The sequence below is a fragment of the Ictidomys tridecemlineatus genome, chromosome 8 (genome assembly GCF_052094955.1).
Source record: "Ictidomys tridecemlineatus isolate mIctTri1 chromosome 8, mIctTri1.hap1, whole genome shotgun sequence".
NCBI lineage: Eukaryota > Metazoa > Chordata > Mammalia > Rodentia > Sciuridae > Ictidomys > Ictidomys tridecemlineatus.
Genome location: NC_135484.1, coordinates 145,814,556 through 145,828,124, shown reverse-complemented (window position 1 = coordinate 145,828,124; position 13,569 = coordinate 145,814,556). Strand labels below are relative to the sequence as shown.

The following is a 13,569-nucleotide window of genomic DNA, read 5'->3' as shown; positions in this document are numbered from 1 at the left end:
AATGCTTATTTTCTCTCCTGGTTATCTTCTCAAAACCGATTAAAATGAAGTAATTCATTTTAATCACTGTACCATTTCATTACCATCATCAAAGAGTATTTAACAGAGAATCTGTGAATCAATCTGCAGGTAAAATTCAGTTTAAAAACAAACCCAATTGTGAAGTGATCTGCAAATTGTTGTAACTTAAATCCATTAGTTTCCAGTACAGTCTTCTAATGAAGTAGCATAACTTAATTGCTAGCAAATATAAACTTAGAAACCTACTAATCAGCAGGCTGACAGGTGTTGAAATCCCAAAAGATGAAAAAGGAATATTAGATAATTACTCTATGCTGACACCTCTAGTAGCTGTAATATCGAGAATTCTAATCAATTTAACTGCAATTCAAAATGATCAATGCCACCGTTTGATTAACTGCCTTCTAGCAAAAATATAATTATTTGCATTGCCATATAGTGTTCTCTAACTGACTCATTCCAACTTACACATTGTTCTTCTAAGTTGGGTGTACAATTACACTAATTGGGTCATTTTGCAGTTATCAATAGGACATTTCCCCCCAATTAAAACAAATCATATTAACAACTGTGCAATTTCCTTCCAAATCCATAAGCAGTATTTCTGAAAAAGAATATGTTTTCTTTCACATTACCACATGTAAGGTGATTCTTAGGTACCCAAAAAGCAAGTCTTCGTGATCTCATGCTTAATTAATTATCCTTTGGGTCTGCAACAAACTAAACCTCAACGGGAATGACCGCAAGACTTGGGGCCACTGAAGAGGAGCGGGTACCCAGAACTTGAGCAATTCCCGGAGCCAGTGCCCAGACGCCCTTGGCAACTGCATCCCCATCCCGGAGCTCCGCGCTCACAAACTGTGCCAACGCCGCCCAGCTACCTGCCTCCCCAGGTGCTCTGCACAGCTTCCCCGCACATCAAAACACAGGCGTCCTCCAGCTCCTTAAAGCCTAAGTGCAACACCTTCCAGAAACCACAGCCGCGACCTCAGGCGCCCCGTGTGCCCTTAACCAAGTCCAGCTCTCCCTCCGCCCGGGAGTGCGGGTGGGGGTGGGGGGGGGACCGCGGCTCCCTTCCCCGGACCCCGTTCCAGGTCCAGGTGAACCTCCAAAGATCCAGGTCTTTCAGACTGAAAACCCCCACGAACTTCAGATGACACCTCCCAAGGCTTCAGCCACAGGCCAGAGAAGGGGCTGACTTTTCAGAGATTTATTAAAAATTTCTAAAAATCACGTCCTGGCCCCGCGTCCGTTCCCCCGGCCGCCGTCCCTCGCAGCCTCGCGGAGGAGGAGCGGAAAGCCTGCTGCATACCTTCCTTCCCAGAGCCTCGAGGACGAGGCGGACGGAGACCCACGCTCGGAGAGCGACACTCGGCCGGCGGCAAGCGGACCGCGCAGGTGGGTCCCGCCCCGCGCCGCCCTGCGGCCGCCCGCGCTGCCCTCCGCTGGGTGGCGGACGCGGCCCCGCCGAGGCCCCCCTCGAGGCGGCGCCGCGCGGCCCCAAGTTTGCGGCCGGTCCTCGGCGGGCGGGCGGGCGGCTGCGGCGTCGAGGGCGGCGGCGGCCGTTCCCGGCGGGGACAGGCCCTCGGGGACCCGGGCGCCGCCCCGCGCCCCTCCCCCTCACCTGGCCCGCGGCGGCGGTGGCGGCCGAGGCGGCGGGAGGACCGGCGGCCGGGAGGGGAGGAGGCCCGCGGAGGAGGAGCTCCAGCGGGCGGCGGGCGGCTTTGTCTGCGCCGCGCCGAGCGCCGACCCTGCGTCACCATGGCAACCGCCGGGCCGGGGGCCGGGCGCGCACCCCCGGCCACAGCGTCCCGGGCCGGCCGGCCCCGCCCCTCGGTGGCAGCCCGGCTGCGGGGGGACCGCTCGGGGGACCTCCCCGGCCTCCCGCGGCTGCAGCGGGAGGCGAGCGAGGGGAGCGAGCCGGGCCGGGCTGCACCCCGCCGGCACCCCTTTGCCTTCCCGCACCGGACACTCGGAGCCCTGGCCACCCCGCCGCCGCCGCCGCCGCCGCACCTTTCTTCCTGGGAGCCTCAAAGTGCAGATTCCCTCGAGGGAGAAGCAGCAGCCCCGCCAAGGGATAAAGTGTTGAGCAACTGGTACGCGGTGCTCCTGTCGCTGCCGCAGCGCCCGCTGCCCGGGACCTCCCGGCCCTGCTCGCCCGCCGCCCGCGCTCGCACCGGGCGTCGCCGGGGATCGGGTCCCTGACCTGGAGGGCTCCGCGGGAGAGCGGCCGCGGGCGTAGCTCTGGGAGTAAACAGGAGACGGTGTCACCCACAAGCTCAAGCGCAACTTTCAGGCTGCAGCGTCAATCTCCTGCTGCTACTCTGCTTGGCGACCGGCTGCGACTGCTGAGCATCTACCGCGAGCACCGTGACTCTGTGCCAAGGACCGGCGGTGCACCAGAGGCAGTGGCACTGGGGAGGGGAGGGATGCTCCTCTCGGCTCGGGCTAGGCATCCTCCACAAGGAAGAGGAAGGGAAAGTACTAGGAGACCCTGGTCTTGCTTCCTCTAAAGGATAGAGCAAGAGGGCAGCCACCCTGGGAGTCCTCGCTCCCTGCTATGTTTTCTGGAAAGATCACTTACTGAATCCCAAACCTACGGTGTCTTCCTTCAAACCCCTGGGAGCCTGGCATTTATTTTCCAGTATTTGTGACTCACCAAAGGAATGTCAATAACACAATAAAACCCTGAAGAGCTGAGTCTTCTAGACTTGCTACCTATTTGAGAAGCCCCAAAGCAAGACAATGTGATTACTAACTGATGCCACACACATTGACTAATGAACATATAAGATCTGTTTTGTGAAAGAAAAGGTGGCCCACTTTCTTATAATGAGAATACTGGCGTTTTGAGATGAAGTCAAAAGAAAGGGGTCTTTCTGGCAGGCCGTTAAGTGATTTGCCAGGACCCATCAAAATTCAAAATGCATGTACATTTCCCCCCACCTTTCTCAATTCTAGAGTCCTGTTATACAGAAATATACAAATGTGTAATGAGACATAGGCAAGGATGTGCATTACAAGAGTTCCGTAATAGTAAAACTTGGAAATAATTTCTATGTCCACCAATAGTGATATGGTCAAATAAATTAGGCACATTTGAAAAAATAAAATCTATAAAACACAGAGAAATATATTGGTTTAATCTTGAAAGAAAATGAGGGTTTTAGACAACAATCATGGGATCATCCCATTCTGTAAAAAAAAAAAAACATATATATGTGTGTAATATACACACACACACACACACACACACACACACACACACACACAGTGCTATGGTTTGGAAAAGGTTTGTCCCCAAAAGTCATTGCTAAAAGCTTGGTCCCAATTTAACACATTGATGAATGTCACTGCTGGGAGCTTGGTCCCAATTCAAGGGCAGTGAGATGCATTGGAAACTTTGAGAGGTGGGGCCTAGCAGGAGGTGATCAGGTCTGTGACTGCCCTTAGGCATTGGTCTCACAGGCCTAGTAGGTCTCACAGGGTGGCTTAGCTCCTGCAAGAGCCTGTTATAGAAGAGCAAACCTGGCCCTTCCTGACTCCCTTGCTTCCTCTCCCACCATGTGATCCCTCTTGCACAGGCTCTGCCATGTGATACCATCCAACAGGAGGCCCTCACCAGAAGCTAATGCCAGCACCATGCTCTTGGGCCTCCAAAACCCTGAGCCAAAATAAACCTCTTTCTTTTAAAAAGGCCGCTGTCTCTGTTGTGTTGTTACAGGGACACAAGACGGAAGGAAGGAGGGAGGGTGAGGGAGGGGAAGACAAAACAGAATCGGTGGTTACCTATTAACTAGAGTAAGGACTATATACAATTTCTTTATTGTTTAGCTTGTTTTTTAAAAAAAACAAGTATTCTTAATAATTTATCAATTAAGAAGCAAAAACAAAGCTACCTTATAATAATGTTCATTGGCCTATATATTCATGCCTAAGTGGAGTCTGAACCCAGAAGAGAGAAGGGCCATCGCGTTGGCCACCCCTGCCCTCAAATGCTGAAGGTTTGGAAAAGTCTGCATTGAATACCCACTTGGCGAGTTCCTAAGCGACTCACCTTTTTCTGTGAGGGGTACTTCTACCCACTTGTTTTTGCCCAGAAGGTTTAGCTTTATCTTAAGTTCTGCTTCCGTTCTTTCTCTTAGACGAAATTACAAGACTGTGAGGAGGCTGTCGTTCTAAAATGTGCCCCGTTACTGGCAGGGAGAATCAGTTCAACCAGTGACCGCTTTTTGTCCAGTGAGCTAACTGAAATGAAGGTACTCCCGAAGCTTAGGAGTTACTGTGTGGATGAGTAACTGGTTTTTCTTAGTCTCACCATGTTGGAAATAAGATTGAAATAATAAACTTGCTTTCCTATAGATTGTCTGGAGCCATATAATCCCATCCTATAGCCACAAGCCATATGTGAACTACCAAGTGGCCACCAGCTAATCTGAACTGACATGTTCAAATGTGCCAAATACACACCAGATTTTGAAGACTTAAAACTGTAACTTTGGGTGTGGGGGGATACAAGGGATCGAACTCAGGGGCACTCAACCACTAAGCCACATCCCAGCCCAGTTTTGTATTTTATTAGAGACAGGGTCTCACTGAGTTGCTTAGTGCCTCGCTAGTTGCTAAGGCTGGCTTTGAACTTGCAATCCTGTTGTCTCAGCCTCCTGGGCTGCTGGGATTACAGGTGTGTGCCACAGTGCCCAGCAAAACCATAACATATATCTCACTAAAGTGATAATACCTCACTTAAAACATTTATATTGATTATATATTGAAATAATATTTTGGATTTATTAGGTTAAGTAAAATATATTATTGAAATTCTATCATTTTTTGTCATTTTTCTAACAAAAATTACAAGAAAATTTTGAATCACATGTGGCATATTGGACAACTCCATTTTAGAATTGGTGGGGTTTTTAAAATTTTTTTGTAGATGTAGTTGGACACAATAACTTTTTTTTATTTGTTTATTTATTTTTATGAGGATCAAACCCAAGGTCTTGCCACTTGCAAGGCAAGCGCTCTACCGCTGAGCCATAACCCCAGCCCCTAGAATTGGTGTTTATGGTAAACTATGGTTAACAAATATAAAGCTAGCTAACCTTCTTAACCTTCACTTAAAATTAGTTACCTCATCGATGCTCCCCAATTCATAAACATGCTATCACAGGGCAATTTATGTTGAATAATTTTTAGTTATTAGAAAACTAGAATATGCAAAATTAGCTCACGGGCTTATATTTTAGAAAGATTTTAGTGTAGACGCTAAAGTCAGTTTATCTGGCCTGAACTTCTGCTCCACTGTTTATCAACTACATGACTCTCAAGAAATTTCTTTTTAATATTTTTATTAGTGCATTATAGTTTTACAGTAGTATGGACTGCTTCAAGAATTTGCATGTCACCCTTGTATAGGAGCCGCACTAATCTTTGTGTTGTTCCAATATTAGTATATGTGCTTCCAAAGTGAGCACTCATGAGCAATTTAATACATCGGTTCCTCAGTTTCCTCACCTATCAAATAGGGTTCACCATGGCACACTCTCCTCACTGAATTGTTATAAAAAGAGGAAGATGCATGCGCATAAATTTCTAGGTTGCTCGATCATATACAATGCTGAGTACATTTTAGTTATTATTGCTAGACTTTGTTGGGACTTTCATTTACTCTACCCATTTTCGCCTCAGGATACTGCGTACACAGTATCTTTTTTCTTTAAATGGTCTCATTGGAATGGTAACTGAGTCAGCAAAATTTTATTCCCTTTCCCTCCAACAGGTTAGAAAGTTGTCAAAGTATTCTGATCCATTTTAAGTGAACAAAATAAACCAAACTTTCAATTAACAGGTCAGTATTTATAATAATTTCATTTGATAAATATTAAATTTTCCAAGTTTAATGAAGCAAATATCCTCACGTGGTTTACAACCAATTTATTATAATGGAATCCTAATATGCAAAGTAAATAATTCATCCCTACTGAAGCATTTGTATAAAATTTTTCCTGTTCTATAATTTGGATTTCTGTCCTCTTAAAGTCTTATTTTTTTCCCTAACTCACAATAATAGCTGATATTTGTTGCACACTATGTCCAAGGTCACAATGTTCAATTATTTAAAAGCAAAATTATGAAATTTAGATACCAGAGATTGAACTCAGGGGCACTTGACCACTGAGCCACATCCCCAGCCCTATATTTTATTTTATTCAGAGACAGGGTCTCATTGAGTTGCTTAGTGCCTCGCCATTACTGAGGCTGGCTTTGAACTGACAATCCTCCTGCCTCAGCCTCCGGAGCCGCTGGGATTATAAGCATGTGCCACCTCGCCCAGCTCACCTGCTCACTCTTAATCTACTCACTACAGATTTAATAAAAGGGAACATAATCAAAAACTAGGAAAAAAATCTCAAAAAAAAATCATTAAATTATTTGAAAGCTTCAGCCCAAATATGCTTTAACCCACGGAGCTACGAATTTTAGAATAGGCAGCAGGGGAAAGCAAGCTTCCATGTTCTCTCATTACAACCTCATTAAGCTACGGTGCCTAACGCCCCTGTCTCCTAGTTATCTTCCGACACTGTGTAATGAGGCGACAGGAACACATTCAAAACGCATTTTTAAATGCCTGTTGATGTCTTAAAATTTATTTTAAAATACTTGTTTATGTCCTAAAGTTAGTTTTCTTCATAGGAAAGAAAATTATATTTGTCTGGAAAAAACAGCTCCAGCCATTCAGAAGGGTTGAAAATGAAAAGCACACCCTAGGCAGAGTCCCCAGAAATCAAAGATTTAAAACTCACAAATTCATCTCCTCCCACTGGTCCCCCTGAGGCCCTGAGCAAATCTGCTCTCAGAAGCAGTACTGAATATCATATCCCTGCAAGAAGATACAGGAAAAAAAAAACTCTCTTTTATATAACACTGCTAAGAGGTGTAGACATTCTTGCTTGAAGGAGGCATGTTGATCCCTTGGACTGAACTCCCTGTGGCCCTAAAGGGCAATTTAAATCATATTTTTTTTTCAAAGACCCCAATGGGTACCCCATTAATGTTCTCAGTTTCTTCATCCTAGCAAAGCTCTTTAAAGACATAAAAGACTCATCCACGTAACAAGAATTTCCCCTCATTCAAAATGAGGTCTGTGTGTGGTGTTTCTGTTTCCAATAGCCCATGGCAGGCCCTGATGGCCTTAGGAATAAATGACCTACAGGATATCCGGCTTTCTCATCAATGCCCAGAGTCCTGAACTGCCTAGAGAACTGTAGAGAGACGCCTGCTCTCTACAATTCATCCCACAAAGGTAAAATAGCTTGTGAAATCTACTTGCTGCTAAAGCAGGGATTAGGAAAATATTGTCAGGAATGCACAGTGGTCATCACGGAACCACATGTCGGGCATAGAACGTCAGCACGAGACAGGTTGCCACCGGTTTGAGAAATGTGGCCTCTAAGAACCGGCGAGTCTACAACCAAAAGACCACGGGATTGAGAAGCGGGGTCTTACTCATCATTTATTACCCCCTTGTGTTTATTGTGCAGCCCATTTAGCAATATAGGCATGTTATTTGCCAATGAGAAGAAGACATGGAAACAGAATTAAAGAAACAAATACATCACAATTGTCTGCCAAGAGCTCCCTATGGAGAAATCCAACACAAACTCTCAGCCAAAAGTATTAATTTGATATTGATCAGATCACATTAGAGTAAACTTTTGATGTGCTTCAATCTGGTTCAATTCAATTTATTTTAAATAAATTAACTTTTGGCTGTCTTGGAAGATGTGTTCAGAGAATTGGCGTGAGGATACTGTTTCCTGTATTGGGATGAGTAAGTAGAAGCTCACGTCTCTTTGTAGGGTCCCTCCAATCTTTCCCATGCTCACAGCTTAGCTTATCTTTGTGGCAAAAAAAAAAAAAAAAAAAAAAGTGTCAGAATATGAACTAGTTCCAATATTATGTGTTCTAAATCCAGAGTTCATTTACTTATTGATCCTTGACACAGCTGCAAATCAGCTCTTAGCAGGATGGAAATGGTTTGTTTCTTGTTCCCTTTCTGCAAAATAAGGGTGTTGAGGCCTGTTCTTATCTCCAATAAAGATTTCATCGATGTGAATTGGATCACTCAGTAAAGCTCATTGATCAAAGGCTCATCGGAGCCTTTAATGCTGTAATACTCTTGGAGCAAGAGGCAAGAGGAGATATCAAAGGGAAATTGTGTGTTGTACACATCATTATAATAGTAAACTATTTTAAAAGCCCTCTAGGTGACTAGGTCTTTGAACTTTGTAAATGAAGAATTCTACATCATCAAAAGCAAGCCAAGAAGCTGGGTGCAGTGGTGCACTCCTGTAATCCCAGTGGCTTGGGGGGCTGAGGCAGGAGGATCGTGAGTTCAAAGCAGCCTTAGCAACAGAGAGACGCTAAGCAACTCAGTGAGACCCTGTCTCTAAATAAAATGCAAGATAGGGCTGGGGATGTGGCTCAGTGGTCAAATGTCCCTAAGTTCAATTCCCCCCTCCAAAAAAAAGCAAGCCAAGGGTTCATGACCAGACAGGCTCCCCTTGGATGAGGCACGCATGTTTACAAGGAAAGGTAGGCGGCAGCATTTCTGTGACACCTCGCCACCTAGAAGAGAGTGTACCTTGCTTTGTTAGATGAGCACAGATCACAGGAAACACCCCGACACCGGCTTGCTAGATGAAGCCAGGTGTGGCAGATCTGGAACAAGCCCTGCTTACTGGGGCGGGGAGGACTATAGCAAAGAGCAGGGTTGCGTCACCCGATAAAAACACAGGACACGCCATCCGTGGGGCATGCGGATACCCAAACATTATTCTTAGTTTATCTGAAATTCAAGTTTAAGTGGGTATCCTTTATTTTTATTTGCTAACTCAAGCAACCCTAACTGAAATCTCAGGGAGGATTTCAACCAGTGTAGATGCAGATCTTAAGAAGAACAAGATCTCTATTCACACAACAGTCATCAATGGCTCACATAGTAGTGCAGATAAGTGGTCCTTGAAGGAAGAAAGGAGGCCAAAAGAGAAATAGAACAGTTATAGGAACCAGCACAAGTTCAAGGCCACACTAACAAGAGCAAATTGGCATTGGCTCCCATAACAGTGGGTTAGATGCCTTGGCACCAATCACAAAGCCAAGCCATTCAATCTTAGCATCTCCTTTTGGGTTCCCCCAGAGATGTATCAAAGTTCCAAAGAGGAGGTGGAATCTGAATAGTCCACCCCCAAAATGCACCATCACCACCATGAATAAGGCTGTCTTGGTCCATTCTGTGCTACCATAACAGAACACCTGAGACTGGGTAATTGATAAGGAGCAGAGGTTTATTTCTAACAGTTCTGGAGGCTGGGAAGTCTAGAGTCTTGGGCCCACAACTGGCAGTGGGCCTTCTGGCTGCATCTTCTCATGGTGGAAAGAGAAAGGGCAGGAGCGCACACTGTGAGAAGGAGGGATGGGGCCACACTCTCCTGCCATCACAGAGCCATTGGTCCATTTGTGAACCGGACTCCGTGGCTACTTGAAGGTCCCGCCTGTCAACGCCATTGCACTGGGAATAAGTTTCCAGTGTGAACTTTGGGGTACACATCCAACTTCCCCTCCATTAGCAGCTTTTTGAAGCCCATTCTATGTTGTGGAGGGTGGGTTTGTGGGGAGCAAGATGAAACCAGGGGGGGCCCTGGGCAGACTGGCTCAGTAGTTCAGGTGAGAGATGGCTGCGGGTTGGACTGAGGTAGGGACAGGTGGCCGTGGAAGAAAAGAGAAGTGAGCAGATGACAGGATACTCAGGAGGACCTACGGCCGAGGAAGGGTCCAGCCTCCCTCGGGGCTTCTGGCCTTCGATGAGAACCCTGTGTCGGGGGCCAGGAGCTGGCGAATCTGGTTATCCCAACTGAAGGCAGAGATAGACAGCTGGCAGGAGCGGACAGAGACGTGATGTCACCACACACAGCTCGGGTGAACTGTCAGGCTGTCCCTGGGCAGAGGCAAGATAAGCGACTGCAGAGAGACAGGACCAACGTCCCGTGAGGCTCTGAGTCCTAAAGAGACCTCACAGGCTTTCTTCCTGTCCCTGGACACATCAAGAGCATTCATGTCCTCCCCTCTGTTCCTGGGATGCTCGTCCCCCAGTTACAAGACGGGCTCCCTGTGCCTCTCGGATCTTCACCCTGATGTCACCTTCTTAAAGAGAACTCTCCTGACAACCCAGTCTGAGAGAGCACCCAGTTTCCTGTGACCACATGATCCTCTTGGGTGGCTTTCAGAATCTCACCTCTTGATGGCCATTTGCTCACCTGTGTGGTCCTTGTCCACCGCCACACGTTCTAGACTGTGAGCTCGCAAACCACAGGGACTCGCCCATCCTGCCGGTGCTCACCCCTCAGCCTCTAGGACAGCAATGTCACCTGGTGAGCACCTGGTGAAGGGCGGAGTGGACAGTTCCAGGTCAGAGAGAGCTGGTCACGGCTTATTTCCTGCCGTGGGTGCTGTAAAATAATGTCCCTGTGATAACTCTTTCTGTTCTTCAGTCTCCTTTGAATGGTTTCTTTTCCTCTCCAACAAGAGGGCTGGACCAGAACACAGCCAGGAGTCCACACCAGCAGAGGGCTTGGCCGAAGGCCAGGGAGGTGCCCAACACGCCATCCTCTGATCAGAAGAGCCACAGGTCAGGGTGGTCAGCAGACCCAGAGGAAAGGGACTTGGGGAGGGAGAAGAGAAGTGACATCAGCCACATTGTGTTGTCATATTATGTGCCTGTGGGAATATGGAACAAGGAATCCCACCATTACATCCAACTATAATGCACCAACTAAAATATACAGGGGGATGGGGCTCAGTGGTAGAGCACTTGCCTAGCACGTGTGAGGCACTGGGTTTGAATCTCAGCACTACAAATAGATAGATAGATAGATAGATAGATAGATAGATAGATAGATAGATAGATAGATAAAATGATGTTATTAAAAAATGCTTATATTAAATGCTTTAAAAAATATAGCATGGGGCTGGAGTTGTGGCTCAGAGCTAGAGCACTCGCCTAGCACGCGTGAGGCACTGGGTTCTATCCTCAGCACCACATTAAAAAAATAAATAAATAAAATGATGTTATGAAAAATGCTTAAATTAAAATGTTTTTACAACTACAGGGAAAAACAGAGTCGCCATTTTGCCACTGTGAGAACAGATACATCAGGAGAAGAAATATCCACTCCCAGCTGATGATCATTAGCTAATTAAAAATGTTTGTTCTTGAGGCAGGGCCTCCCTTCCGTGTGCAACCAGAGATCCAGAGATGAACCTGAGGGCGGCCCGGCCCTGAGGGAAGGTGCGACAGAGAAGAAGATCCGGGTGAGGATCAAGGGCAGTCCAGGGGTGGAGTCCTCCCTGGCAGTCAGCCCAGCCTGCTCGGGCCCTGAGAGGTACCCAGACGTAGTGTCCACACGGGTCACATTCCAGGCAGGATCCCAGGGCCCTGAGATGCAGGGCCAGCTTGTCAACTTCAAGTTCTAAAGGCTTGAACTTGAGCCACGGGGCCATGATGCAGGGTGTTCGTGAGCTGGTGGCAAAAATGATATCAAGAAAGTGGCAAGGACCAAATTGTGTGCACCTGTGTGAGGGCACTCTCTTTAGGAAGGTAAGAAGCCAGGCTCATAAAAACCCAGCCACGGAAAAATGCTTCCCGGGACTTCACGGAATCTGTCGCTGCTTCCTCCTGGACTTTACCTTCCCTTGAAATTCTCAATAGATGCCGCCATGGCCACGCCGGCCTCAGGGGCCCTTGTCCTCCAGCAGAGAAGCTGGACTTTAATCCAGAGGTGACCACCCCCCCACACCCACACGCATACACCCCTTCCTTCCGCAGGCTCTTGACGTTCTTCGTGAGGCTGCCTTTGAAGGAGCTTAACGCGTATGAAAGCTTAAGGTGATGAATAATGGAGTGCACTGGACGTTAAGAGGCCTGCTGGTCCCAGTCCAGGCTCCCGTGGGTGATATCCAGTGTCACCGAGACCCGATGGACACGGGAAACTCACAGGGCTCTCAGGCCACTTGTCGGACAGGAAGACCTGGCACGGAACAGTGTGATTCCAACGAAACAAAACCTTCAGGCCCGGAAGACACCCAGCCTCTGGCGTGGTCCTGCAGGCTGTGTGGACACTGTGGCTCATTGGCTGCCTTCTGTCAATCTGTGTCTGTAGCCACCCTGACCCTACCCACGGTCATTTCTGTAACCCAATGCCATATGTTCTGATGTCCCCCGGAGGCCCATGGGTTAAAGGCTTAGTCACCAGGTGGGTGCTGTTGGAAGGTGGTGGGAACTTTGTGGGACCTACTGGGAGATCTGCTAGTCACTGGGGAGAGCCCCTGAAGGGGACCGTGGAACCCCAGCCCTCCTCTTCCTCCTTTCCTTTCCCCCCTCCTCCTGGCCATGGGGCGAGGGCTTTCTCCATCTGCCTCGGTGATGGACTGCCTCCAAGGCCCAAGAGCAACAGAGCCAGGGAGGCATGGGCCAAAACCTCCCAAAGGGAGTCAAAATAAACCTTGTCTCTCTATCAGCTGATTTACCTCGAGTACTTGTTACAGGAATGGAAACTAACATACGCAGTAAGGACTTCCGTATATTTGATCTAAACCATCACAAGTGCTTCCCAAGTGAACGTGTGGTTTTGGTCATCCCCATCATTAGTGCTGGCTCGGTCTTCCTAAAGTCATGCCCTGCTCCTACACACTCCATGGCTCCCGTTACCTGTGGAGTAACAACCTTACCCAACTCTTTTTCTATCATCTGGTACTAACTTGTTTTGCCCCTTATAATATGCACTGCACTGTCTACAACTAAACTAAAATACAGTGTTCTGCTACAATGGTGTTATTCTGCTTGGAATGCCCTTTGTCTCTGACTCTCCCAAATGTGAACACTAACTACCCCCCCTCCAAGGATCCCTTCAAAGCCTGCACTTCCGGGAAGCGGTGTCTCACCCTCCTGGTGGCATGGAACCTCTTTCATGGGGTATCTCCGGTGGCACGTACGTAACTTTGGGTCTCTCCTGCAGAGGCCACAACCTTACATTTGAGATGCAGTGGTCTGTGCACACGCCAAAATAAACACCACTGGGTTTGTGTCCTGTCTTTGAACCCGACCTGGCCCCTGCCGTCATGTTTTGCCCTCCGACGGCAGTAGTTCAGTTGATTCATAGAGCATCTCATTCCACACAGAACCCCCTCCCGGGTCACTGCTGTGGAACTGTGCGTGGCTTCCAAGGAGAGTGCAGGTCACGGGTTTGTGGGGTATCTCTGTATCGATGGGGAAGTGCGGTTGTGGTCTGGGGGTTTGGGTGATGACAACCTGAAGAGGTGCCGACTCGTTAGACGTGACCTGGAAAGGAACTTGCCTCATGGCTCTGGAGGGGCTCCCACGGGCAGCCAGCACAGCTCCCACCCAGCACAGCTCCGGAGCGGCAAGCTGAGCTCCTTCCCCAGACCCTAATTACTCCTGTTGTTTCTTCTGTGGGTTTTTCCCCTCTT

General features: G+C 47.9%; 1 protein-coding gene and 1 non-coding gene across 5 annotated transcripts in view; both read right to left on the bottom strand.

The window, feature by feature from the left end:
- Positions 1-13,569, bottom strand: part of Rnf182 (ring finger protein 182) — a 98,600-nt gene that overhangs the window by 53,339 nt on the left and 31,692 nt on the right. The window contains exon 1 of one of the 4 annotated variants that reach the window (XM_078020559.1): positions 2,228-2,385. The exons of 1 other annotated variant lie outside the window; for it this stretch is intronic. The gene's annotated coding sequence lies outside the window, so the exon portion shown is untranslated. Of the gene's footprint in view, positions 1-1,333; positions 1,564-1,645; positions 1,779-2,227; positions 2,386-13,569 lie in introns of those variants that run through there. 2 more of the 4 variants (XM_078020557.1, XM_078020556.1) reach the window with 2 other exon arrangements.
- Positions 5,395-5,498, bottom strand: LOC120889354 (U6 spliceosomal RNA). The gene has a single exon (XR_005733264.2). It is a non-coding gene; the product is annotated as a U6 spliceosomal RNA (small nuclear RNA).